The sequence below is a fragment of the Canis lupus genome, chromosome 18 (assembly GCF_048164855.1).
Source record: "Canis lupus baileyi chromosome 18, mCanLup2.hap1, whole genome shotgun sequence".
Classification (NCBI taxonomy): domain Eukaryota; kingdom Metazoa; phylum Chordata; class Mammalia; order Carnivora; family Canidae; genus Canis; species Canis lupus.
The window spans coordinates 2361656-2385271 of NC_132855.1; the positions used below are offsets into that span (position 1 = coordinate 2361656).

The 23616-nt window shown below is 39.6% G+C and overlaps 1 protein-coding gene and 1 long non-coding RNA gene across 10 annotated transcripts in view; both read right to left on the minus strand.

Moving 5' to 3' along the window:
• KCND2 (potassium voltage-gated channel subfamily D member 2) overlaps window positions 1–23616 on the minus strand; it is a 476195-nt gene that overhangs the window by 285346 nt on the left and 167233 nt on the right. The window lies entirely within an intron of this gene.
• Window positions 1–23616, minus strand: part of LOC140608578 (uncharacterized) — a 227574-nt gene that overhangs the window by 52378 nt on the left and 151580 nt on the right. For all 8 annotated transcript variants that reach the window (XR_012010556.1, XR_012010555.1, XR_012010557.1 and 5 more), the window contains exon 3: window positions 866–952. This is a non-coding gene — a long non-coding RNA (uncharacterized lncRNA). The remainder of the gene's footprint in view (window positions 1–865; window positions 953–23616) is intronic.

The window sequence follows — 23616 nt, forward strand, 5'->3', positions numbered from 1 at the left end:
TTAATCACTGAGCCACTCAGGTGTCCCTCTTTAAGTGATTCTTTAGAGAATTAGAACTAGTGTACTAACTTTTCAGAAATGCAAAATACATTAAAATAGCAAGTGAAATTATATTCATAGACACTTAATGGTCTCTATAACTGGCTAGTAGCTGTGTTAGACTCAGCATATTCCAAGTCATTTGCTCTGTCATCCCCCAACCCCATAACCATAGAGGCCATATCTGGGGCCAACTGACTTAGTCTCCAGTTGGCATGTTGAGTATACCTATAGAAAATAAGTACTCATTCAGTGTCCCTGAGTCAGAAGCTAGAATCCTGCCCCAATCTCCCGACTTTATATGTATGTGACAGACAATATGCAACATTACAATCTTCCTTCCATTGACATTGAAATAATTACACCCCAACACTGGAACAAAAAGCAAATAATTCAAGTAGAGTGATTAATTTGGCAGGGAAGAAATCCTAGTGTGAGTGCTGGTAGTTATCAGTTAGGAATCCATTTTGAGGACCAACTGTGCGGTGTTAAAAAGACATATCAAATTCATCTCTGCCCCTAGGTTGCATATGATCCAGTTGAAGAGTCAAATTCAACGTGCAACTAAATCAATGTAGCTCTAAATTCTATTGCACTGAATCTGACTGCAGGAAGTTTGAGGAGGCAGACATTAGGGTAGACTGGAAACCCTATACAGGAGGAGATGAGGGAGCTCCAACTCCTCCTCAGGTGGAAAAGACAAAAGATCAAGGCCCTAGGGCATGGTTAAGGATGGATTCATTAGCTAGATGGAGAAATGTAAAAATTAAGTGGAATACTTATTTTGAGAAAGATTGGATTAAATTAATATTCATTGAGTACATACTATGTGCCGAGCCAGCGTTAGGTAATAAAGATGAGGAATCCGGCATGAAATGGTCCCTCCTGTCCTGACCAGCTAGATTGAACCACTCTGTTGGAATAAAGGAGGAAGTAGATAAAAAAACTTCATGTGAGTTAGTAAGTCCTATTATTGGTTATTTATTGATATTTATGAATTAAGAATCATCTAGAACAATTATTAAAACACAGGTGTTACATTATTCCTCTTCCTTAATACACAGTAAGATAGACTAATCAGAGCAAATATATTTTGAAACAGCCTAATAATAAAACCAGCATGAGAACTGGCTTGTTTCATGTTTTTTTCCAAAAGAGTATCTATCATATTAATAATATGTTAATGTCAATAATGTATCTTTATTGTATATCACCATTGTTAAGCACTCTTAAAAGTGATTTATTATTTATTTATTTATTTATTTATTTATTTATTTTTAAGATTTTATTTACTTATTCATGAGAGACATAGAGAGAGAGGCGGAGACATAGATGGAGAAGCAGGGCCTACTTAGGGAGCCCGTTGCAGGACTCGATCCCGGGTCTTCAGGATCATGCCCTGGGCTGAAGGCAGCGCTAAACCGCTGAGCCACCTGGGCTGCCCTTAAAAGTGATTTAAACTTATTATTTTAACTCCATGACAATCTTCTGAGGTAGGATTTCTATTACTCTCCATTAATCAATAAGGAAACTGAGGTCCAGCAATGTTATGTAACTCACATAAAATGATAGAGCTGGTAAATGGTAGAACCAGTGTGTGAACAGTCTGGTTCCAGACACTGTTCCCTTTTAACCATTATTCTGTTTTCAATCTTAATTAATTAACTAAGTAAGTAAATAATCTCTTCCCCCAACATGGGGCTGAAACTCATGACCCCAAGGTGAGGTGTCTCATGCTCCTCCTACCAAGCCACCCAAAGCCCCTGATCTATAAAATTTAAAATGAGCACATAATCCAAGTATTGAATCTTTTCCAATCTATAATTCATCCTGAAATTTTGGAGAATGCAAATAATACATTATTGGTTTTCAATAATGGCTTTTCTCATTTGTTTAGTAAAATTTGTTTTTAAAATTTCACATTTTTACCAAGACATTGTATGTCTGTAATTTGTGTCCAAACTCCTAATTTTCAAAGCGAGTATATAATAAAGTATATTGCAGCTTTGGCCTTTATTTGGTGGTATCAAGGATAACAGAATCAATTTTACTGTAAATACAATGTGTGAAGAGAGCTGTTCAACATCAATGCTCTAGTCATTCAGCCTGACATTTCTTTGTGAAGTGGGCAGAAAATTAAATTGCCTCAAATTAGAGAAGAAAATCACACACCATGAAAAGTAACATGTCCAATGACAGTTGAGGTCATGCTTTTGCCGAAGTATGTGTGAATTTTACCATATGAGTTTCATTGATGGTAATGGGAATTGTGCAATTGCCCTTCTTAATGTGCTCTGAATCATTACCCCTTAACATCCTCAAAATATCAAAAATTTCCTGGCATTTTATGTTGGTTTTATAGTATGACATTGTTATATATTTGTTTGAAAATCTGAAGATAATCTCATTAAATTTCCTTGGTTTTAATCTTTAAGCTATTCTCACCCAATCACCCCCATCCCCCACCAACATGCTGATATTCTAGATTTTGACTCTCTGAACTGCTCTAGGTTTTAAAATGAGCACTTAAAATTGGAATACAGTAGTCATTTTTTTCAGAATCCAAATTTTCACAGCAAATATTTTTTGAGATCTATTTGAGACCCCAGAGTACTCTGCTCAGGGTCCTCAGTGAATAAGAGGATAAAAGGGATGCCTTGACTTTAAGGAGCTCCCGGTCTTGTACCCGAGATAAGGAATGAATGACAAGTCCAGGCAATAGCTAAGTCAATATGCTGCCTTCAAGAAAATGAATAAAAGGTGCTTTGTACTTAGGATAGAAACAGGTGAATACGCAAGGTCCAATAAGACTAGAGAATTTAGATTTCACCTCTGACTTGCTCTCTGGTAGGAGGAAGAGGGAAAAAGGGGGTAGGGGGGACCTCTGTGAACTCAGTTTCAATACTACTCACTATGAACAGGGAAGCACGACGTTAACCGGAGAAAAACACATATAAAGCCAAGTGACAAGGCTGCTGGCAGGTGGCAGGTGCTCCAGATTATCAACTGCCTCGAGAATTCAGGAGGAAGGCGACATCTCTTTGAACTAGGGATGAAGATAATTTCCCGAAGGCCTCGTAAGTTGGGCTATGAAGACAGGAAGGGAAGACGCCCCAGCCCAGGAAGCAGAAGAACAAGGAATGAAGGCAGGAGGCAAGCGAAGCTCAGGAGCAGACCTTGAACAGGAACACAGCGGTGCCACCGGGGTCTGGAAACGGCTGGGGCATGTCGGGGACGCTGCGGGCCAGGAAGCTAGAGATTCTGTAGTAATCTGTGTCGCCACACGATCAACTGTCCCCCCCCAAGGATGCCAAAAGCACTCCGGTCGGAAAACCGGAGGATACGGGGCACAAAAGGAAGCAGCAGCGACCCATGAACCCGGAGGGCGCTGCAGGCTGGGGTGAGTGCCCCGCGGGCGGCAGGTGCAGGCCCTGGTGGGGGACGAGGTCGAGCCCCAGGCACCTAGAGGGAGCACCAGGCTCCAGCGAGGCGGCAGGTGCAGGCCCCAGCGGGGGACGCGGTCAGCCCCGGGCACCCAGAGGGAGCACCAGGCTCCAGCGAGGCGGCAGGTGCAGGCGCCGGCAGGGGACAAGGTTGGGCCCCTGGGTGCCCAGAGGGAGCACTAGGCTCCAGCAAGGCGGCAGGTGCAGGCCCCAGTGGGGGACGCGGTCGGGCCCCGGGCGCCCAGAGGGAGCACCGGGCTCCAGCGAGGCGGCAGGTGCAGGCCCCGACGGGGGACAGGGTCGGGCCCCCGGGCGCCCAGAGGGAGCACCAGGCTCCAGCGAGGCGGCAGGTGCAGGCCCCGATGGGGGACAGGGTCAGGCCCCCAGGCACCCAGAGGGAGCAAGCCGCCAGCACCCCGGTTTTCCACAACTAAGAGCCTGGCCCGCAAATACCTGGAAGTGATGGTGTGGCACGCACACACACACACACACACGCGCGCAACATGCATACACATGTGCACACACATGCACACACCATGCACACACGTCCCCGCCCACCGTTACACATCTGCTCTCCCCTAGAGCGAAAGAAAGGGAGGTGGCCAATTAATGATCCTGAGAACATCCCTAGATCTTACGTTTCTTCTTCTAAGTAAAAATGCAAATAGCTTGGTTGCTTTTGCCTGAGTTTGGTCTGAAGCAAGAGCTGGAAAGGCTGGGCGCACGTGGCCAACGTCACCGGCCGGCCGTGCGGAGAGCGTGCGCCGGAACCAGCCACAAAGCCATTCTGTGTCCTCGCAAGTGTCGGTCTGTAGCCTCCTAGACGGGTGTCTATAAAAATCACTTGGTGTGTGTTATGTTAAAGACACCCAGCAATATTGCTATCCAACTATGTAAATCACAATGTTCAATAGGTTAATTACATGTTGCTTCAAAAAGGATTTGCTATTTTCTCTTTTCACTCTGCTGACTTTTAGGTTCCCACTTGCTTGTGCGTGGCATGTTGTGTTTTATGAAATTCTCTGAAGTCTCTACTTATTATTTTCCTTCTCAATTAAAGGAAGGCAGTTCCACATGAAGAGCTGCAAACCCAAATCCGCAAACTTAGGGTAGCAGCAGGTTGCACAGGGGGCCTGCAGTCACGGGCCGGAGCCTGCCTAGAGGCCTTCACAGCCCACCTTCGCGATTGCCATGCTGGACACACACGACGTATGTGCCAGCTGTTCCGGGCCCACACACTGCAAGCCTATAAGCTTGGGATCCCAGACCATAATGCTTCCTTCAGGTTTCCAGTTCTTAGGGGGGCCCCACATAGCACCGTCCATAGAAGCTTCTCTTTGTGGGCTGCACGTCGTGTGCCCCAGATGCTGGAACCTCTGAACGTCTTCTGTAGATTGGTGGTGGTGACGCGGTTCTTGTTACAAGAGGAAGGAACTACACGCTAGCGTCTGTGGTACTTTTAACCAAGGAGCGGGCCTTGTTCTGAATGGGCTTCCTTGTGTGTCAGGCAACCGGGGGGAAGGATAGGCCAAGAGGTGGAGCCTCAGGACACTTCTCTTGGATACCAGCTGGCTGCCAACTTGCCGGCAGGTCACACAGACCCACAACAAGAGCCAACGTGCCAGAAAGAAATTTACAGCCCTGGGCAGAGCATGGTGACCATAAATCTCGAGCACATACACTATTTTCTGGTACGCTTACTCCCCGAAGCACGATGATAGCTCCCTTAATCAATTTTAGTTCCATATCTAGCTATTTGTTGAACTCACTCTGCAATTAGTTGTTGTCTGACTAGGTGTAGAAAAATCTTCTACAGGTTAATTATATGTTGCACAAAAAGAAAAGTTTCTGTGTCATTTTCTCTGGATGCCTGTTAGATACTCCTTTATTTTACAAGCCATTTAATATTTTATAGACTTTTGTACATCTTATACTCATTCTTTACATAAAGAAAAAGTAAACGAAGCCCACCCTGCCATTCATTCCCAGTCGTAAAATTCATCCCTGACTTTGATAAATGAGGCCCCAAACCGAAGACCTATCTCCTGAAGAACAAAATGAATAGAATGAATAGAATTGTCCTACTGTGTGATGTACTCATACATCTCTCACAAATTTCATACTGATTCTCTTAACAACTTTTAAGCATATTTTCCTCATATTGGTGAAACAAATTCTGTAACAGAGAAGTTACATAACTTCCACAATTTCACGAAACTGGCAAGAAAAGACTCAGAACTAAAACGCAGGTCCCTCTGGTTCTACAGAACATGGTTCGATTTCAAAATATCCATAGATTATCCATTACCGTATTACCTGGTTTTGTCTTTCCAAAGCCAGGCAATTGGTTTGATTTACTTTGTCTTCCATGAAATTGCTGTTTGTCATGTTACATAAGGTGCTCTTGTATTATTTTATTTTCATGTAGCCATCAGTGCGGGTAACTGGAAATGGAATCAACAGCAAAAGGGTTCTTACTGCTTCTCAACTCAACTGAAGGATTGTTGAAAACCCAGAAAAGGGTACCCTCAAAATTTGGGCCTTTTGGTTACTTGCTTATAGAAAAACAACCCGTGATATTAAAGATTTTTTTTCTTTTTTTGCACGGATAGAATAATGGAAGATATCTTCAATGAGGAACAGTCCCAGAGAGATAAAACCAAGAATACACAAAAGCTCACCAAGATCAGAGACCCTGGGATTCAGAAATTATCTATGGGCTCATTGCAGAAGGAGGCGTATATAAGCACAATTAAGGGTGTCAGAGGTTCAGGAGGGAGCTGGTTATACACCAGAGTTCTGGAAGCGCCTCTCTCAGGGAAATAAATGAAAAAGAGATATAGACATTCTAAGCACACATTTTTGGTCAACTACTCTCCTTTTAAAACAATTTGTTAGTATCTCATTACCTCCCTTCATTCCCTCAGACAATTTCTGAACAGCAAAGAGAATTCAAAAACTTAAAAAAAAAAAACAACTGAAGAAAACCTTGCTTTCTATCTATATGAATAAAATAAATTCCTGCATTCTTGAAAACTGTTCATCATCCTTCATCTGAAAACATTAGCCATCTGTTTTAATTTTGTAAACAAATTCATCTAAAAGTCAAAGATTAAATCATATTTTATTCCTGTTACTCTTCGTTTCCTGGAACATGAATATAAAATACAATATTTGTTTTCAACAATTCTTTAAGGAGAGCTGAGATCACAGAGCTAACTCAAGAATGTCTTTTTCTTTATTGGGTCTTGATTAGTACAATTCTATACTAAAAGTAAACACAATTCACGGAATCCTAGAATTCTGTTGCAATCTGGTAGGGTTTATTTGATCATATACGGAATGTGATTCATCGCTGTCTAATATCAGCATATCTATGGGAGATTGAAAAATAATGTTTCATGATGATGAAGGCATCACTACAAAACCCTCTGTGTCTTCTGAATCTTCAAAGATTGGATTATATTTAAAATAGTTTGAATTGTGAATGTTATTTATGACTTCCTAGCTTCTGGTTTGAGCAGAGTTTCTAAGAGGTAAATACAAGCACACGGACTCGCACACACGCACTCCTTGGTAAGGCAGCTGTAAGGAGAGCGTGGAAGAGGCTACTTAGGAATGAAGTACATTCAAATCTCACTACCAGTTTTGTATTCCCCTAAACGTCTGTGATCTAGAAAATGCCAAATGAACCAACGATGCAGGTAGATTTTTATGGTATAATTTCAGGAGAGAGGTTGTTTGTGAAACACAGGTGCACATGTAATTTTTGAAATGATAAACTCTGAAGAAGAGGCCCTGTCATTTCAGTCTACTCTCTTCCCAGGCCTAACCCCCGAACGACACAGAATAAGGATTCAGTTAATACTGCGTATTTAGTGGTGGTGAATAAATGATTTAACTGATTCTGGAGAATGGGAGGCAAAGTACTTCTTAGAGTTTTCGATTAATGCTTTTTACAGGGACAAGAAGCCTCTGTGCTGGAACTCAATTATTCTCTCTAACACTACTATTTTGATTAAATATTTCAAGACAAATAAAATGTTAAGAGAAGATCCTTTGACTCAAAACCAATTTAAACTCTATTCTAATTGGTAGGCTCTAGATCCTGGGGAAAAAAATCTATTTCAATTATTTCCTTAAACATGGAGCCTGCAACCTATTTTTTTGCAGCACAGTGTACCCTAATTCCCCCTACAATGCAATTCAAAGTTCGATCTCTTTCAAAATATAATGTCTCCTTTTTTCATAAAGTCAGAGCTTGATTCTCTCAGTCTGATAGCTCAGCTATGGAGCAAAGAAACATCAGGCATGACTATTCACTACTGCCCTTCTTGAACTAAGATCCAGCCACCCTGAACAAGATCAAAGTTTCTAGAACAGAGATTCTGGAATAAATAAGAAGATTGATAAATACTGTGAATTGAGGAGTGCATGAATGTTGTGGAAAAAAAGCTGTTTAAAACAATATAACATGGCTTATAATTTCAATAACTATATATGTATAAATGCATATGAATTGCAAATGAATAAAAACAAGCTATGAGTCAGGTTGAATGTATACAATAAAATCTGATTTATTTGGTGCCACAAGAATTAAAGCAGAGAGAGATATCTTGGCAGACCACTTCCCACTCTCACGATATGTTTTTTAATGCACGACCTTATGATTTTGAATCATTTTAGATTTACCTGGACTGCAGGAATTCTCGTTATGCACGTTATATGACTTTATTACTATTATGATCATGAAGTAGTCACAATAGAAACAATAAAAACAAACGGACCTTCGCGCCTATAAATGCCTTCCTGAAGGTCTAGATAACCTAAATATCTATGTCCACCCATCTCTCCGTTTCCTTCTCCATCTAACTGAATACTGCCTTAATGTTTGGAAAACATCATTTAAATTGACCTATATAATACGATTCCATTTGAGGCTGAATAAAGTAGATACATCATTATTAAATGACTTCAAGAATCTTGCCAATGAGTATAAGATGTTCCAGGAAAGCATCACAAAATTGTTCTATCACTGTGACCAACTTCTGATAACATCTGGAGATTGAATTTTTCTCAATGATCCTTTTATCTATGAGGTGAGATTCTGGATATTAAATTAAGCACTTGATCACAGGCGGCCACACATCCAAAACTGTTTCCTGGAGAAAATGAGGTTTCCTACAGACACCTTTGTTTGGAGGTGGGCTGCTCCTCTATAGAGTCTCTTCAGTTTCCTAATAACTTGCCGAGCATGGCAGCCGCTCATCTGGTTTCCAAAGCATGTACTTTACCTTCTAGGGGGAAAATGAAAGCCAAACCTTCTAGACTTTCATTATGTCACAATCCAGAATCTCTGCTCTTCAATTTCTAATTCTTCAAGTCAGAGAAGTGATTTTTAGGCAGCATCATCTAAGAGGCACGCATTCCCAAAGGCACTCAAAAATTTATTATGAGATAAAGTTGGATCACGTTTGCTTAGCCATTCAGAATCTGACTACATAGAGCTGCATTCTAATGTGATAGCTTCAGTTGGTTTCCAATGGTTGTTACAAGAAAACAAGTTTCAAATCTAGAAATATGTTTGCTGTATAATTCAGTATCTGATATGGAAATAGGTAAAATAATAATACATCACTATATTGTCCATTACCATACAGGCAAATACATAATATAGGTTTAATTAATTTTATCCGATTACTTGAAAATCATCTCTAGGAGGTGAGTACATTATTACATTAGCAATGTGACTCCTGTTTGTGGTCTTTCTTAGTCTTAGGCCTCTTCCCCTGACTCAGATGGTTAGAATGTCTCATGCTCATTGCATCAAGTAGTTACCTACATTAGAAATAAGATTTAGTATTAGATTTTCAGTTTCAAAGTCCAAAAGATTTAGAAGAATGCAGAGTGAGTAAAAGAAGTTGTTCTTCATATCTCAGCTTTCTCCTCAGCAAAATTTCCAAGGCTAGGAAGAGAAAGAAAACGAGAAGCAAAAAAGAAGGATCTCAATGTTTGTGATATCATTCGGAGAGAGTGCTTGCTTTACTGATGCCCACAGAACAAGCCCCAGTGTTGGGAGAAAACAACAAAAATTTCAGATGAATTGAGGCTCTCTAAAAACAAGATCTGACAGGCATGTGGGCTGAGAGCAGCTCACAGAGTTTTCTGTAGCCTAGAGCAGTACGGGAGAAGCAAGATTCCTCCAGTGAGAAAAGCACAGAGAGCCTGCAGGCCTCATGCGTCCTTGCAATGAGGACAAGGAGGCTGCATTGGCCACCTGCAGGGACCAGGGACCACAGACCAGACAGACAGGAGGAAGTCTCCATGGGTGCCGGCAGGGAGAGTTGATGACACCGAGGACCAGATGGCCCCCCACCTGGCATTTTGTAGACATAGTCCTGGAGGAGAGTCAGTTTGGGCTGATTGAGATTGAGTTTCTGCCACTTGATGGAACTGGGGCCCAGAATACAAATTAGATGCAGCTAGAGAAAAATACAGAAAACTCTTCCTTGCATAGCTCAACACCTGAGCCCATACACTGAGATTTCTCTTGCTACGAGTCTACAAATGACATATAGGCCAGTTCCAATTAATCAAATATTGTATTTTAACTATTATATTTATATAACATACCTGATTATTTTATTTACCTATTACTGTTTCTTAACTGCATATCATAATTATTTTATTGACAGATTACCCTTCAACCCATAATCATGGTATATGTTCAAATCTACAACAACAGTATTTGTCTACTCTCTCCTGTGTTTCCTTTCTACTTTGTCTTTTCCCTCATATTCCCCTTAAGCTTGTCAACAACGATGAAGGCCAATTTTTACCGGAAATAATGTATTCTCTTTATATATATATAGATAGATAGATATAGATAGTATATCTATATATACATAGTAACAGTAGTTAATCAATCTCAAAAGTATATTTAAGTTTTATGGCCTTCCCTTCTCTTACTGTTTGCGCGCCTCTTTTGGTTTCAGGCACTCTAATTCTCAAGTCTGTAGTCCTACTGTAATTGATTTTGTCAACATTTCACCCTTTCCACTCTACTCTTAGACCAATTTCCTAACATGTTCATCTGATTCAACCAGGTCTCATAAGGCTGCAGGTGCTAAATTCTGGACCTTACTTTTCCTTAATATAGTGCACGGTACCTTAATGGTGCAGCCAACTTTCCACGGGGAGCTGAGAAAACACATCTATTGCCCAAATACTCAACTAGACATATGCATTTTGAGAGGAAAAATGGGGAAAGAGCAGAGAAGATGGGCTGCAATGAGGCTGGTTGCGCATTCCTACAATGGCTATATATGCCAGAAGAAAATGTAGTTCAACTTAGTGGTCTGGATCCCTTTAGAAATCATATAATAATAATTATTATTGTTATGTATTATTATTAATATTCCAACTGAGTTTTGATTAGTTCTAAGTTGTACGAATATACACTTAATTTTTAAATAAGGGTTTTCATTTATTGTAATCACCACTATATTATGCTTTATACGATTTCCTATAAAAATGAGATCACTTCCTTACTTTGTATCTAAGAAACATTGGCTTTCCAAAACATACTGCAAACTAAAAGGAATGGGAGAGTTAGCTAGTCTAAAATTTATTTTTTTCTATTCTACATATAAATTTTAATATTTGCAAGATAAATTATTCATATTTCCCCTACAGATTAGATGTGAATAGTTTTCTACCATGAAAATATATCACATTCCTTTTCTTAAAAAAAAAGTCTGCCAGTCCTGTGAGTCTTGAATAGAAGACAGTGTGTCCTCTGACATCTACTAATGGACGGTGATCACAGAGGAGCGCAGGTGGGAAATGCTATTTCGGGGTAATAGCTCACACCTGGAAAGGTCTATTTTTTTCTCCAGGATCTTTTCACAGAGCAGTGAAAATAAACTAATTAGGTCAAAGCGTCACATTGGGACCCATGAGCTCTGACGGTCTCTCTTGGTTGTATCCCTACAAGAGGCCACTGTCCAAAGGCAAATAAGCAATAAACCCTAGCCAGAACAGAGCTCCCATTTCTCTTTTCAGTGTAGCTCCTACTGGGTTTCATTGCATTTTGAATTCATGCATTGTTCACAGGGGAAAAACAGGTATAGAGGGATAAAGAAGATGTGAGAAAGAAAAGAGAACCGGAAGCAATGGTGTTTTCTAGAACCATACTGTCTGCTCAGACCCAAGTACCAAGAGGCCTTGCTTAGGATTCATGGTGTTCACAACCAGAGCTCAGGAGCTCAATTCTTCAGCTGCCCCAGACATCTATGGAAACTATACTGACAACACTCTAGGAGATGGGAATTCCAGGTGTGGACACACCTTATTCCCTTAACAAAATATTTTCTGGTTATTACTTCCCTTACATATCATTTGGGCATTTAAATTTTCCATCCATTTAACAGATGGTGATTGATCATCTATGGCACACATGTGCTAGATAGAATGTAAGGAGATGCAAAGATTTAAGACACTCTATGCCTTCCACAGTGAGTAAATAGTATGACACACACTCAACCTAAACCTAACAAAAGCTTAAAAATGTATTTCTCTTCAACCTAAACTTAACAAAAGCTTAAAAATGTATTTCTCTTCAACCTAAACTTAACAAAAGCTTAAAAAGTATATTTCTCTTAAAATATTAGGTTAGAAAAATATGATTTTAAAATTAGTCATAATCTCACCACTCATTCTAACATTTCTCATATTCATGTTTCTTTACATATTTTGTCTATTTGCATAAACCATGTTCTTATATTTTCACCTTGTTATGCCATATGATTTCATATTTGCTCATGTTCTTAATACTGAACTTATTTTTGATGATTGTAAAAGGCTATCATTCTTCTGTTGTTTAGAATTAGGTTAATTGTTTTTTTACTAAACGTCATTTCATTCATTACTCATTTACAGAGCACTTACTACCTGTCAGGCAATAGTGCTGGCTGTCAGGGATACAACATAGTTTCTACACTCCAGAGGAACAGTCTAAGTAGGAGATGGACTTACAAACCAAGGATTAAATCCAGTGACATGTGTGCTCATAGATATGTGAGTACAACCAACCATATGGAGTTCCCTTAGTACTAAGAAGATCAAATAATAGCCCATTTGATTGAGATTGATATAGTTTCTGTCCATTTGATACAGTTTAAATCAATATAATGTATATCGGGATCCCTGATGATAGGAGACAGGCAGGAGGACTTCAGAGAAGAGGTAGTATTTGTGCAGAATTCTGAGGGAAGCTTTGGATTTATACAGCCTACAGGGAGGGAAAGTAGGGCTGCCCATCTCTGTTTGCTTTACTTTAACTAGGGGTCATGACACCCTCTGGCCATTAGCAACAACTTCTCACTGCAGTCGCACTCAACAAGGGGTCCCCACCTCTGGGGAGGAGATGTGAACATTTCTGAGAAGGAGAAGAAGGACACTATGGTTAGGAGAAGCTTCCAGATGATACTATTATCCCCTTCTCTCCCTCCCCAAATCTCCTTCCTGCCATCTCTGAAAAGTCCCAGGTAGAGGTGTGAGATCCACCCATTCAGTGTGGTTGAAGCCTGAAGGAGCAACTGTGGAGCAGAAGACCGGGGTGGACACACGGGCAGGATCCAGACTGGGAAAGGCCTTGGAAGTCATGTTCAGGGGTGTGGCTTTGCAGCTGATGGGGAACCATGAAGGGTTCGAAGCAGCACAGTGAAATGATTAAATTTGGACTTAAAAAAAGGTCTGAGAATAATGTAGTGGGCAGACTAACAAGGGAGGGACCGTGGATGAGACATATAATTCATCAATGGAGAGACAATGATCTTGGAGCTATTGCAGAGGGGTTTTCCTTTGTTAAAAATTATCTCTACAGGGGCGCCTGGGGGCTCAGCAGTTGAGCATCTGCCTTTGGCTCAGGTCATGACCCTGGGATCCTGGGATTGAGTCCCGCATCAGGCTCCCCACAGGAAGCCTGCTTCTTCTCCCTCTGCCTCTGTCTCTGCCTCTCTCTGTGTCTCTCATTAATAAATTTTAAAAATCTTTCAAAAAATTATCTCTATAAAATTAATTATTAGGAATGATGTTACTTGGTAAAAAGTTAAAACTATTTTTATTTCTCTTAAAATATATTTTCAAGTTACTTTCTAGAAATGATGGCGCTTCATACACATGTGCGCACAAACACACACAGACACACACATATAAGAGGTATGACCTTCATTTTATGACATACCTCTCCAAAACCGAGCATTACCCATGCCATGCTGGCCAAATAAATGCACAGATATGGTTACATACATTGATAGGATGTTTCTTGAGTTATCAAGTAAAAAGTCGTGTCTATGTCAATAGTTCCAGTGTACACAGATAATTGCAAACACACCTGAAAACATAGTAGGCAATTCTGGACAGTCTTTACAGAGGCATTAATATACCAGGATACGTCTTGAGGGGAGCTTTCAGGATGGGTAGAGCACTGAAAATCTTCTCATCTGAGAACTGTTGGAAAAAACTGCTGATATATATATAGGGGACAAAATACTAAAGGAGCAAGTATTGACTGTCTTCAAATATCTGAAGTCTGTCAGAGTCAAAATATTAATGTTTCAGTTGATTCAGAAGACAGATCTAGAATGAATGAGCACACATTTATTGGAGTTAAATGTAGATTCATCCTGAGGCCATGTATTTTAGGAATTAGAACTGAGCAACAGAAATTTATGCTGCTGTATGAAGTAATAATTCTCCTAACACTGCATATATCTAAGCTCTTTGGAACAGTTGGGAACAGAAGACTGTGTGTGTGTGAGTGTGTGTGTGAGTGTGTGTGTGTGAGTGTGTGGGGGGAGGGGTGGAGAGAGGAGGGAGGGAGAGATGGTGAAAGTGAGCAGTCTTTGATGTCCATCAACAGACAATTCAAATGCAGCGCTGGATAATGTCGAAGTACAAGTCCTAGTTATTTATCGTAAATATGACACTTTCGGATTATGGACAATATGAATAATGATGATGCCGAATAACCTAGCAGCTTTCCTTCCCCCAAAGGAACACTGAACACCTCTCCTTTCCCATCTGAGATAAGGACTGGAAGAGGATCCATTCTTCAAATTCTGAAAAGGCAGAGGCTTCATGGCCTTGCCCTCATTCCTCCCCCACTGTAGTCCATGGACGACTTTGAACAAGCTCACTATAAGCAACCTCCTTGATGCTACAGGGAGTCCTTTTCTCTCCTCACCTAATTGAATTCTCTGCAGTCACTGACACTTACACTCCCCCTGTGAAACTAGTTTCCCTAGATTTTCAAAAAATGTGGTTTTTCTCCTCTTTCCCACTGGACTATAAGCTCGGTGAAGGCCTGGGTCACGTTTGTTTATCTCTGTGTAACTGGATTTCAGCATAGTATGGAACAAAAAGTAGGCCTTCCTTGTAATTCTTCTTTGCCAGCTCATCTTTCTCTATCTGATCTTTAAGTACAGGTATTCCTCGAGCTTGCTTTAAAAAATATATATATATATTTTTTAATCAGATAGTGATTCTTCTTACTTGTTCTTGGACTTTGGTGAATCATCTTCAGGATGAACACAAGTTCTAAATCTACATACACAGTATCCAAGCTAATATCCTAAAGCTTTAGATGTTAAGTTTTTTGGTCTTAATAACCATTTAGATACTTAGAAATTAATGAGGAACAAAGAGCATTTATTTTTGTGCTCTGTATTTATCGATATTTAGTGTGTTAACTGTTAAGACAGAAATTTTTTAATTCATTAAAAACAGTCAAAATGTTATTGCCTATTAAAAACCATATTTTTATGATGAATATTTTGGAAGTAGAAGTTTAGTGGAAGAGTGTTCATTTTTGTACATCGTTTTATATTTTAGCAAATGTGTGGCTCAATAGAAGATAGCTGGATCCTCGTATTTGCATTCAACTTCTTATGACATACAGTTTTGGTTGAAGTACATTAAAGAAATAGCTAGGAAAGGGATTAATATTTCCATAACCTTATTAGGTAATTATGGTTATTCTTCTTTGATATTACACTAAAATTTGGCAAGTGGTCAAAGCTTAAAAGTTGATTTCCCTGTAGATTCAGAAAACAGATTGTGACAGACTGAATTGTGTCCTGCAAAATCCATATGTTAAAGTTCTAACCCCCAGTGTGACTGCATTTGGAAATCCAGCTTTAAAGATGCAATTAAGGGGCAATTAAGCAATTAAGATCCACGCTGGGCTCTGTGCTCAGCGTAGAGTCTGCTGCCCCTTCCCCCTGTTCTCTCTTTCTCTCTCTCAAATAAATAAATAAATCATTAAAAATGAAATAAAGAGGCAATTAAGATTAAATGGTAAGGATGCACCCCTAATCTGATATGACTGGTGTCTCGGAAGAAGGGAAGACACCAGGGTCACATATGCACACAGACAAAAGGCTGGGTGAAGCCAGCGAGTGGGTGGCTAATTGGAAGCCAAGCCAAGAGGACTCCGGAGACATCATATCTGCCAGCACATTGATCTTGAACTTCCAGCCTTCAGGACTGTGAGAAGATAGATCTCTGTTGTTCAACCCCAGCCTGTGGCGTTTTTGTTGTGACAGCCCTCTGGAACTACTGCATGGATCAGTGAAATCTTAGACTCTGTAATTTTAAAACCCATTGGTCTAGTTTCCACATTGAATGGATCTCCTATCCATGCATAATTTTGAAAAATCATCCATGGGTTATTTGGAAAATACTGAGTCACTGAAATATTTTCCAAATGTTGACACATTGCATTATACTAAATCAAAAAGTCACATTTTTTTTTAAAACGTATCACTCTAATATCTATTAAAGACGTTCTTTGGTACATGTCAAGCTTACAGTAGTAGACACCAGCTTTCCAAATTTTTTATATTTACCTGAAAACCTGAATTTTATTATTGTTGACAAATACTGCCCAGGGTTTTCCTTGAAGTGAGGGACTGATTTTATTCAATTTCAACATGTCAACCAGGTAGCCAAATCAGAACAATCATAGTGTATCGAGCAGCTGTTCTTTCAGATAGAAATGGCGCACCTTAAAAAAATTGGCTAGTGCAGCTTTCAACGGAGATAATCACATAAATGGTTTTTCCCGCCCTTTTTTTTCCTGAAGATAATCTGTATGTGTGGCAAGTTTTTTTGTGTGTGTGTGTGTGTGTGTATACTCCCCATTTGCTCACAAGATTATTAAAAAGATAGGTACCCAAGGATCCACATTAGATAAAATTAGTAATTGATTGGCTTTTAGGGTGCTAGGTGGCTCAGTCATTTGGCTGACCTGACTCTTGATTTTGGCTGATGTCATGATTTCAGACACGTGGGATTGAGCCCCTTATTGGGTGGAATCTGTTTGTCCCTCCCCCTTCCCCTCTGTCCCTCCCTGACTCCTTCAAATAAATAAATAAATAAATAAATAAATAAACAAACAAATAAATAAATAAATAAATAAAATCTTTTAAAAAAACAGTATTGATTTTTAAAAGTTTTTTTTTTTTTTTTTTTTTTAAGTGAAGAATATAATGGCTACAAGTGACTACTGCTAAACCTCCAAGTGCACTGTTAGCAAGCAGGCCAACACAGCAGAAAACAGAAAATAACACCTTGCTAATGTTATGAAATTAGATTTGATCATGTGGATTCTCAGAAACAGGGGAGCCCTAGAGGTCTGTGGACTACACCTTGAGTTTGGTTCTTCCGCAGAAACCTAACATTCAAAAGCTCCAACACTCAGCTGACGTTCTTCCCACTAGGACTGGGCCCGTCTCTTCTTCCCAACTCATTGGTAGGCACTATCCTGTACCTCTTTACTTAAGACTGCAACCTGCCATCATCTCAATCCCCTGCTCTTAGGTTTTGTGGTGAACGGTCAGCAGAGATGGAGGGTAACAATTATAGAGGCAATTCTGAGAACTTTTAAGAAATACTACAGAAGTTTTTGATCTTTTCATAGCCTAGAATTAGAGGAAATAAGTGGAGTAAGTTTTAAGTTCATTTTGATTTTTGCTTTTGGTTGAAAATCCATCACCACTTCCCCTACTTAGTTCAGAAAACATCTCTTAATCAGATTACTTAATACATGTCTAAATGCTATGCTCTACACCACCTTGCTTCCCTCCAACTTATTCCTCCTCCCCAAGCCAGAGTTCATTGACTCACTTAGGATTCCTTAGTAGTTTTCCACTCCGTCAATAAAAAATGCCACAATGACTTCTCATAGCGTAGAACTTTCTAATTTGGCTCCACTAAGTGTTCATGCTTTGTCATTTTCACATATGCATCAAACTTTATGATAAAGCCAAACAAATCTTCACTTTCTTAAATATGATATTCTTTCCTCCCTAGACTCCTAATCAATGTTTATGTTATCCTCTCTGAGTGGAACATTCTTCCTTCCTGATACTCATTTCCTACTCCTGCTCTTTTCATGCTATGGTTTCACCTTAGGTAGCACTCTATCATTGTCCAATTCTTCCTCCACAGCATCTGTGCCTCCCTTATTATAGTGTATTGGAATCAACTGTTCCATTGTATGCAGCCCCTGTTAGATCTTCAGCAAGAGGAAGGCAAGTACTGTTCTGTTGTCACACAATCACCTAAGGCAGCTACCTGTTGGCTTGGTTTTATAGAATTTTAACTGTATAATAGACTTGTAAAAACTGGGTTGATCTACATAATATAAAATATCAAGTTAAGTATGATAAATATGCTTTGATCAGGGCGTGATCCTGGAGACCCCGGATCGAGTCCCACATCGGGCTCCCTGCATGGAGCCTGCTTCTCCCTCTGCCTGTGTCTCTGCCTCTCTCTCTCTCTGTCTCTTTCTCTCTGTGTCTCTCATGAATAAATAAATAAAATCTTAAAAAAATTTCAAGTTGAAAATATAGCCCTGAGAGTTTAATAGAAATTATTTTATAATCACACTGTTTCCATCCTCAAAACTTTCAAAGATGTAAACCAATTAAAATACTGAGAGCTTATCAAATTTACCTTAAAATGTAGCTTATTATTATACAAAGTAGAAACAAGGACAGTTTTATGATAGGACAAACGGATACTCTTGCTACAGAAATATATACAGTCTTGAAAGAGTTGCAGACATGTCAAAAACCAAAAGGAGAGATAGATACAGGGGTCTTTCTCAATTATTAGATAACTGTGTTATCTCTGTTGAGAAAAGAGTAGTAGCAGCAATGGAGTAAAAAAAAAAAATATTCCCGTAGCAAACAAAACAAGAATTGGATTTTTTAAAATTAAAATACATCAATATTATCTTCTTACTAGATTTGAACAATTACGTGACATAAAATTTCTTATAAATATGGATAAACATTTCACACTTTTTTATAGCCTTAGGTTTTAATTTTTGATTCACATATTAAATAATATACATTTGCTTTCAGCTTTCCACAGTCCACTCACAATTTAATGTACCTTATAGCGGAGCTTTGACATTGCCATAGCAACGGGTGAAATGCTGGTATGTCCAGCTAAGTCCCTCCCATGTGTTAAGGTTAATGAGTGCTGTTTTTTCTTTAAGGTTTTATTTTTCATTTATTTGAGGGGAAGAGCAAGAGAGAGCACAAGCAGGGGGAGAGGCAGAGGGAGAGACGCCTAACAGATGCCTAACAGACTGAGCCACCCAGGCGCCCTAAGGTTAGTGGTTTGAAGAGCTTTCTCCTGTGGAGACCAAAAGTGGTTAGTCCAAGGCTCAAGCTAAAATTCATGAAGATGTCCTGGTTGGCTGAATTATGCTGAGTGTCCATGGAGGCAGATGGACAAGGCTCTTCTGCTCACAGACGGGCATTCCTGAACATGGCAGGGGCTGTGAGAAAAAGGGCAGAGAAATGAATCGTGCCCCATGCCCTATGAATTCTCGATCCACCTGTGGTTTAAATATGTAGGAAATATTGACAGATGGTTTATGATCAAAACGGTAAAATGACAGTGACTTAGGAGAAGGAAACATGAAACAAACTGTGAGAAAGACACTAGGAAACACTGGAGGATTTGCTCTGAGGCCATTCTCTACAGCAAAGAAACTCTGAAAACTTGAGAAAAAAAAAAAAAAACATGACAAGCTTAACATGTCAATCTGGGATTTTTCTGTGTCCATTAGGTGCCCTTGAAAATGAAGACATTCCTTTAAAGATTTTGCCACTGACCAGAAGTAATATTATTAAAAATGCAAGGGAGCCTTGCAACAAAGAGTACACCACCCCTTATAATATTCTCCAAATGGAGTAGTATATTCTAAGGTGGCAGGAAATACGATGAAAGCATTCTAATTTAGCTTTGTTATTTAACTTTTAAGAGTCAAACTCAAAATTAATCATCAGAATCTTAAATCACATTTTGATGTTTTATAAGTCTATTAAAATATGGAGAAATCCTAAATCGTTTCTTCCATCTGATCTTTGTTAAGTGAACATCTCTGTCTATGAAACATAAGAGAATGTTGTGAAAAATTAAATGTGGAGAGTATTTAATATTTTTGAGAGTTAAAACTCAAAACAAAATATATTAAGTTTAAGGAAAGATATGTCTAAGGAATAGAGTTTAATTTTTATTTATCTCTTCCTTTCATTTAGAGAAGCATTAACACCGCACACAAACTTAATGATGTGCTTCTTCTCATCTCAGATGTAGGAGGCATTCTCTTATTCATCTTAAAAAGTATGGTCAATTACTGATGCACCTAAGATTATTTACATATAAACAAAGAAGTTAACAAGCATAATTTTTAAGATAATCCCTTAAAATATAATCCAAGAGGGCAAGAATGCGGAATGTAGAGGAGAGCGGGAAGTAGAAGAGGCTGCTGCTATTTAGGAGGGAATTTTTAAAAAACACAAAAGGAAAAACAGCAGTTGAAGTCATTGAGACGATGGATCTGCATATGCCCCACAAAGCAGGTGGACACAGAAGCTGGCCTGGCAACAGGGCCAAGATTAACGTGTTTCCTGCACGTCTATGAAAAGAATAACGTGCCTTGGGTGAGGAAGCAGTCTAGGACCAGTCCCACCGTGGGACTCTGCTGCACCCGCACAGCACAGCACTACTATGCTCAACAGCAATGGGAGAAGCTGAATGGAGCTGAGAGAAAACCCCGCAGCAGAGCAGCAGAATGGAGCATTTCTCTAGTATTGAGGTAGGCAGTGGGGGCAGCGGGGGCAGTGGGGGCAGCTGCAAACTCAATAGCAAGTGTGGGTACTGGGCTGACCGAGAAGACAGCACGCTTGTGTGTACTTCAGCTACCTCGTCTCTGAATGTCACATTCTTTAGCATATTAATTTCTCAAAAAATAGCTATTGATTGACTCATGTTGAGAAACACTGTCTCAATTAAGCATCACATTATCTGCGGCCTTGACAATGGTGAGCGTGTGAGCGTGTGAGCGTGTGTGTGTGTTAGAGCCCGTGTATTCATTCCAATATGCCTTTGCTTGGTGGCAAAATGTTCTGTATAATGGGAACACATAGGGCAAAATGCATTTCTAGTAACCCAGATAGAGGGGATGAGCCAAGAAATTACTGTTTATTACTGTGTTTTTCACTCCATTATATGCTCCGTTTGCACCTGTTATATAAATATAAACATAGCAGAGAAGAACATAAGGAAGAGAAAAAAGCATATACAAATATGCAATACAAAGAAAACTAATTATGTATACCTTTGAAAAAGAACAGGGAGAGAGAAATGGTTCTGAAGTTTCACTATAAAAATGGAATCAATTTGTTCCCCCTTTTAGTAAACTCTGTCTTGAACTATTTTTTTTCAGGCCAAATCTATGATAGCAGCAGATATTAACTGTGGAAATAAACTAGCAAAATGCATGTTGCACTGAAGGACAAAAATAGTTAGCTCTGTCTCGAAGCCGTGGAGAAAAAAATGTCCTTCACTAATTTGTCTCCAGATTAAGGGGTAGATTAAACTTGACTTCACATCTATGTCAAGTAAGCCGGCAATTTATTCGTAACTTCATTTATTTTTATGCCTTTTATTATTTTCCCAAGTAGCTAGGTCCGGATTTCTTACATGGGGCTGATTTGTGGACTCTGCCCATGCAGCTGAAGATGAGGTCAAATCCATCCGTGGAAAGGCATTATTTATTAGAAAGGGGATCTATTTCAGGAGACAGTGCAAGGAGCTGTATAGCTCCAGATCAAATATATCTTTCTTTCTATGGATTCTGTTCTTGGCTTCCAGAACTAGGCTGATGGCCATTAATAGAAATGAATGTGACCAGAATATCTCACCACTTTAATTTGTTGTGATTGATCTGTATAGTAGTACTGATACCACCATCATAATTAGTTGCAGCAAACTGTCTGACAAACCATTAGACCACATATTCGTTCCTTCCAAAGTCTTTGTTGAACCAGATTCTTTACATACTTTATCTCATGTAGTCTCCATTCAGTTCTACCAAGTAGTAGATATTATCTGCAATTTGTGGATGATAACCTTGGAGACGTTATTAACATGCACAGGATCACAAGACTAACAATGGCAGTGTTGGGACTTAAATCCCAAGGATACTTCTGAAGCTCCTCTTCTTAGCACTGAGCTATACCGACTTGATAGTCAAGTTTGTTGAAATAATATCAACTTGTCATTCATATTCACGCAAGCTATAACTGGGAAAGCCAGGATTTAGAGGAAATAGAGTAATTAACCATTTGCTGAGTAGCCTAGAAGATAATCTACCTTTTTCAATACATTTTTAAAAGAATTTATTTATTTATTTATTTATTTATTTATTTATTCATCCATTCATTCATTCATTCATTCATTTGAGAGAGAGAAAAGAGAGAGCAGAGGAAGCGGCAGCTTTGGGGAGGGAAGTGGGAGAGGGAGAGATTATCAGGCCATGCCAAGTGCGTAGTCCTACGTGGGGCTCATCTCACGACCCTGAGATCATGCCCTGAGTCAAAACCAAGAGTCAGATGCTTACCCACCTGAGCCACCCAGACACCCCACCTTTTCAATATTTTTATCAAGTGAAAAGAATTAGGGAAATGTCTTACATTTAAACATCATGGGAAACAGGCAAATTGGACTAAAAAGGTTGTGAGAATTTATATACCCTAAATTATTATATCTTATTTTGTTCAAGTTGGATTAAAAAGCTCTAGTAGAAAAATAAAGAATAAAACCACTAAAAAGAAGCAGTGTGATTTTGATAGAAAGCCAAATTTTAAAATGCCAGCCGGACCTAGGAAGGGTTAGTAAAACAAGGCAATAAAATGCACTATTTTGTTATAAGACCCAGTGATACAGCATGAGTGTAATGGGCTCTTCCAGAGAAAGAAATACTCCCTGCTGTCATGGAGGGTAAAGAAAGACAAGTTAGCCCAGTTTCAACTGTGTCCCATCTTAAATAGAGTGATTCTTGTGTTCAGGCCATACAAAGACTCTACAAGCAGCGTTATGAGACAAATACAAACCAACCAACCCAGGCATCAGTTTCACTGTGGTCTTTGAGACTGTCTTCAGGAGGGCACTATGCTCTGACTTTTGTGGATGAGCTGAAGGTTTCATCTGACAATCTATTTCTGACATCTCCAAAGAACCGCCTGCCCCAGGGCCTTGCCTGAAAACCTTTTAGATAGTACTGAGCTGATGAAAAAATCATATTCACCTGTGGCATCCAGGTTAGAAAGAAGGGTTCATGCTATATTTGGAGAGGACAATGAGGGTGATAGGGAGAATTCTGTAAGACAAGGAGGTAAGTATATGACTACCCTCCCGGTAGTAGTAGGAGAGGTAGCTGGGGGCAGAGAAGAAGTCAAGTCAGAAGTCAGACATCAAGTTCTCCATTTAGAGTCAAAAACAATGAGGTGGTGAAAACTGACCAGATGAGTTTGGAAAATCCCATTTCTGGGGCCTGGCTTCTTTCTTCTCCTCCAGATATAACCCATATTGATTGCAAGCTGCTGAGGGAAGTCCCATATGCAGCAGGGCTCTGACACTGCACGGCAGTGGTTTAGACATGGGTGCGGAAAGTATCGATGCAGAATGTAAGCTGGGACACAGGTTCCCTTGCCGTGTGCTCCTAGACAGACATGGAACGCTCTGGACAGATGGAAGATAGCAATTA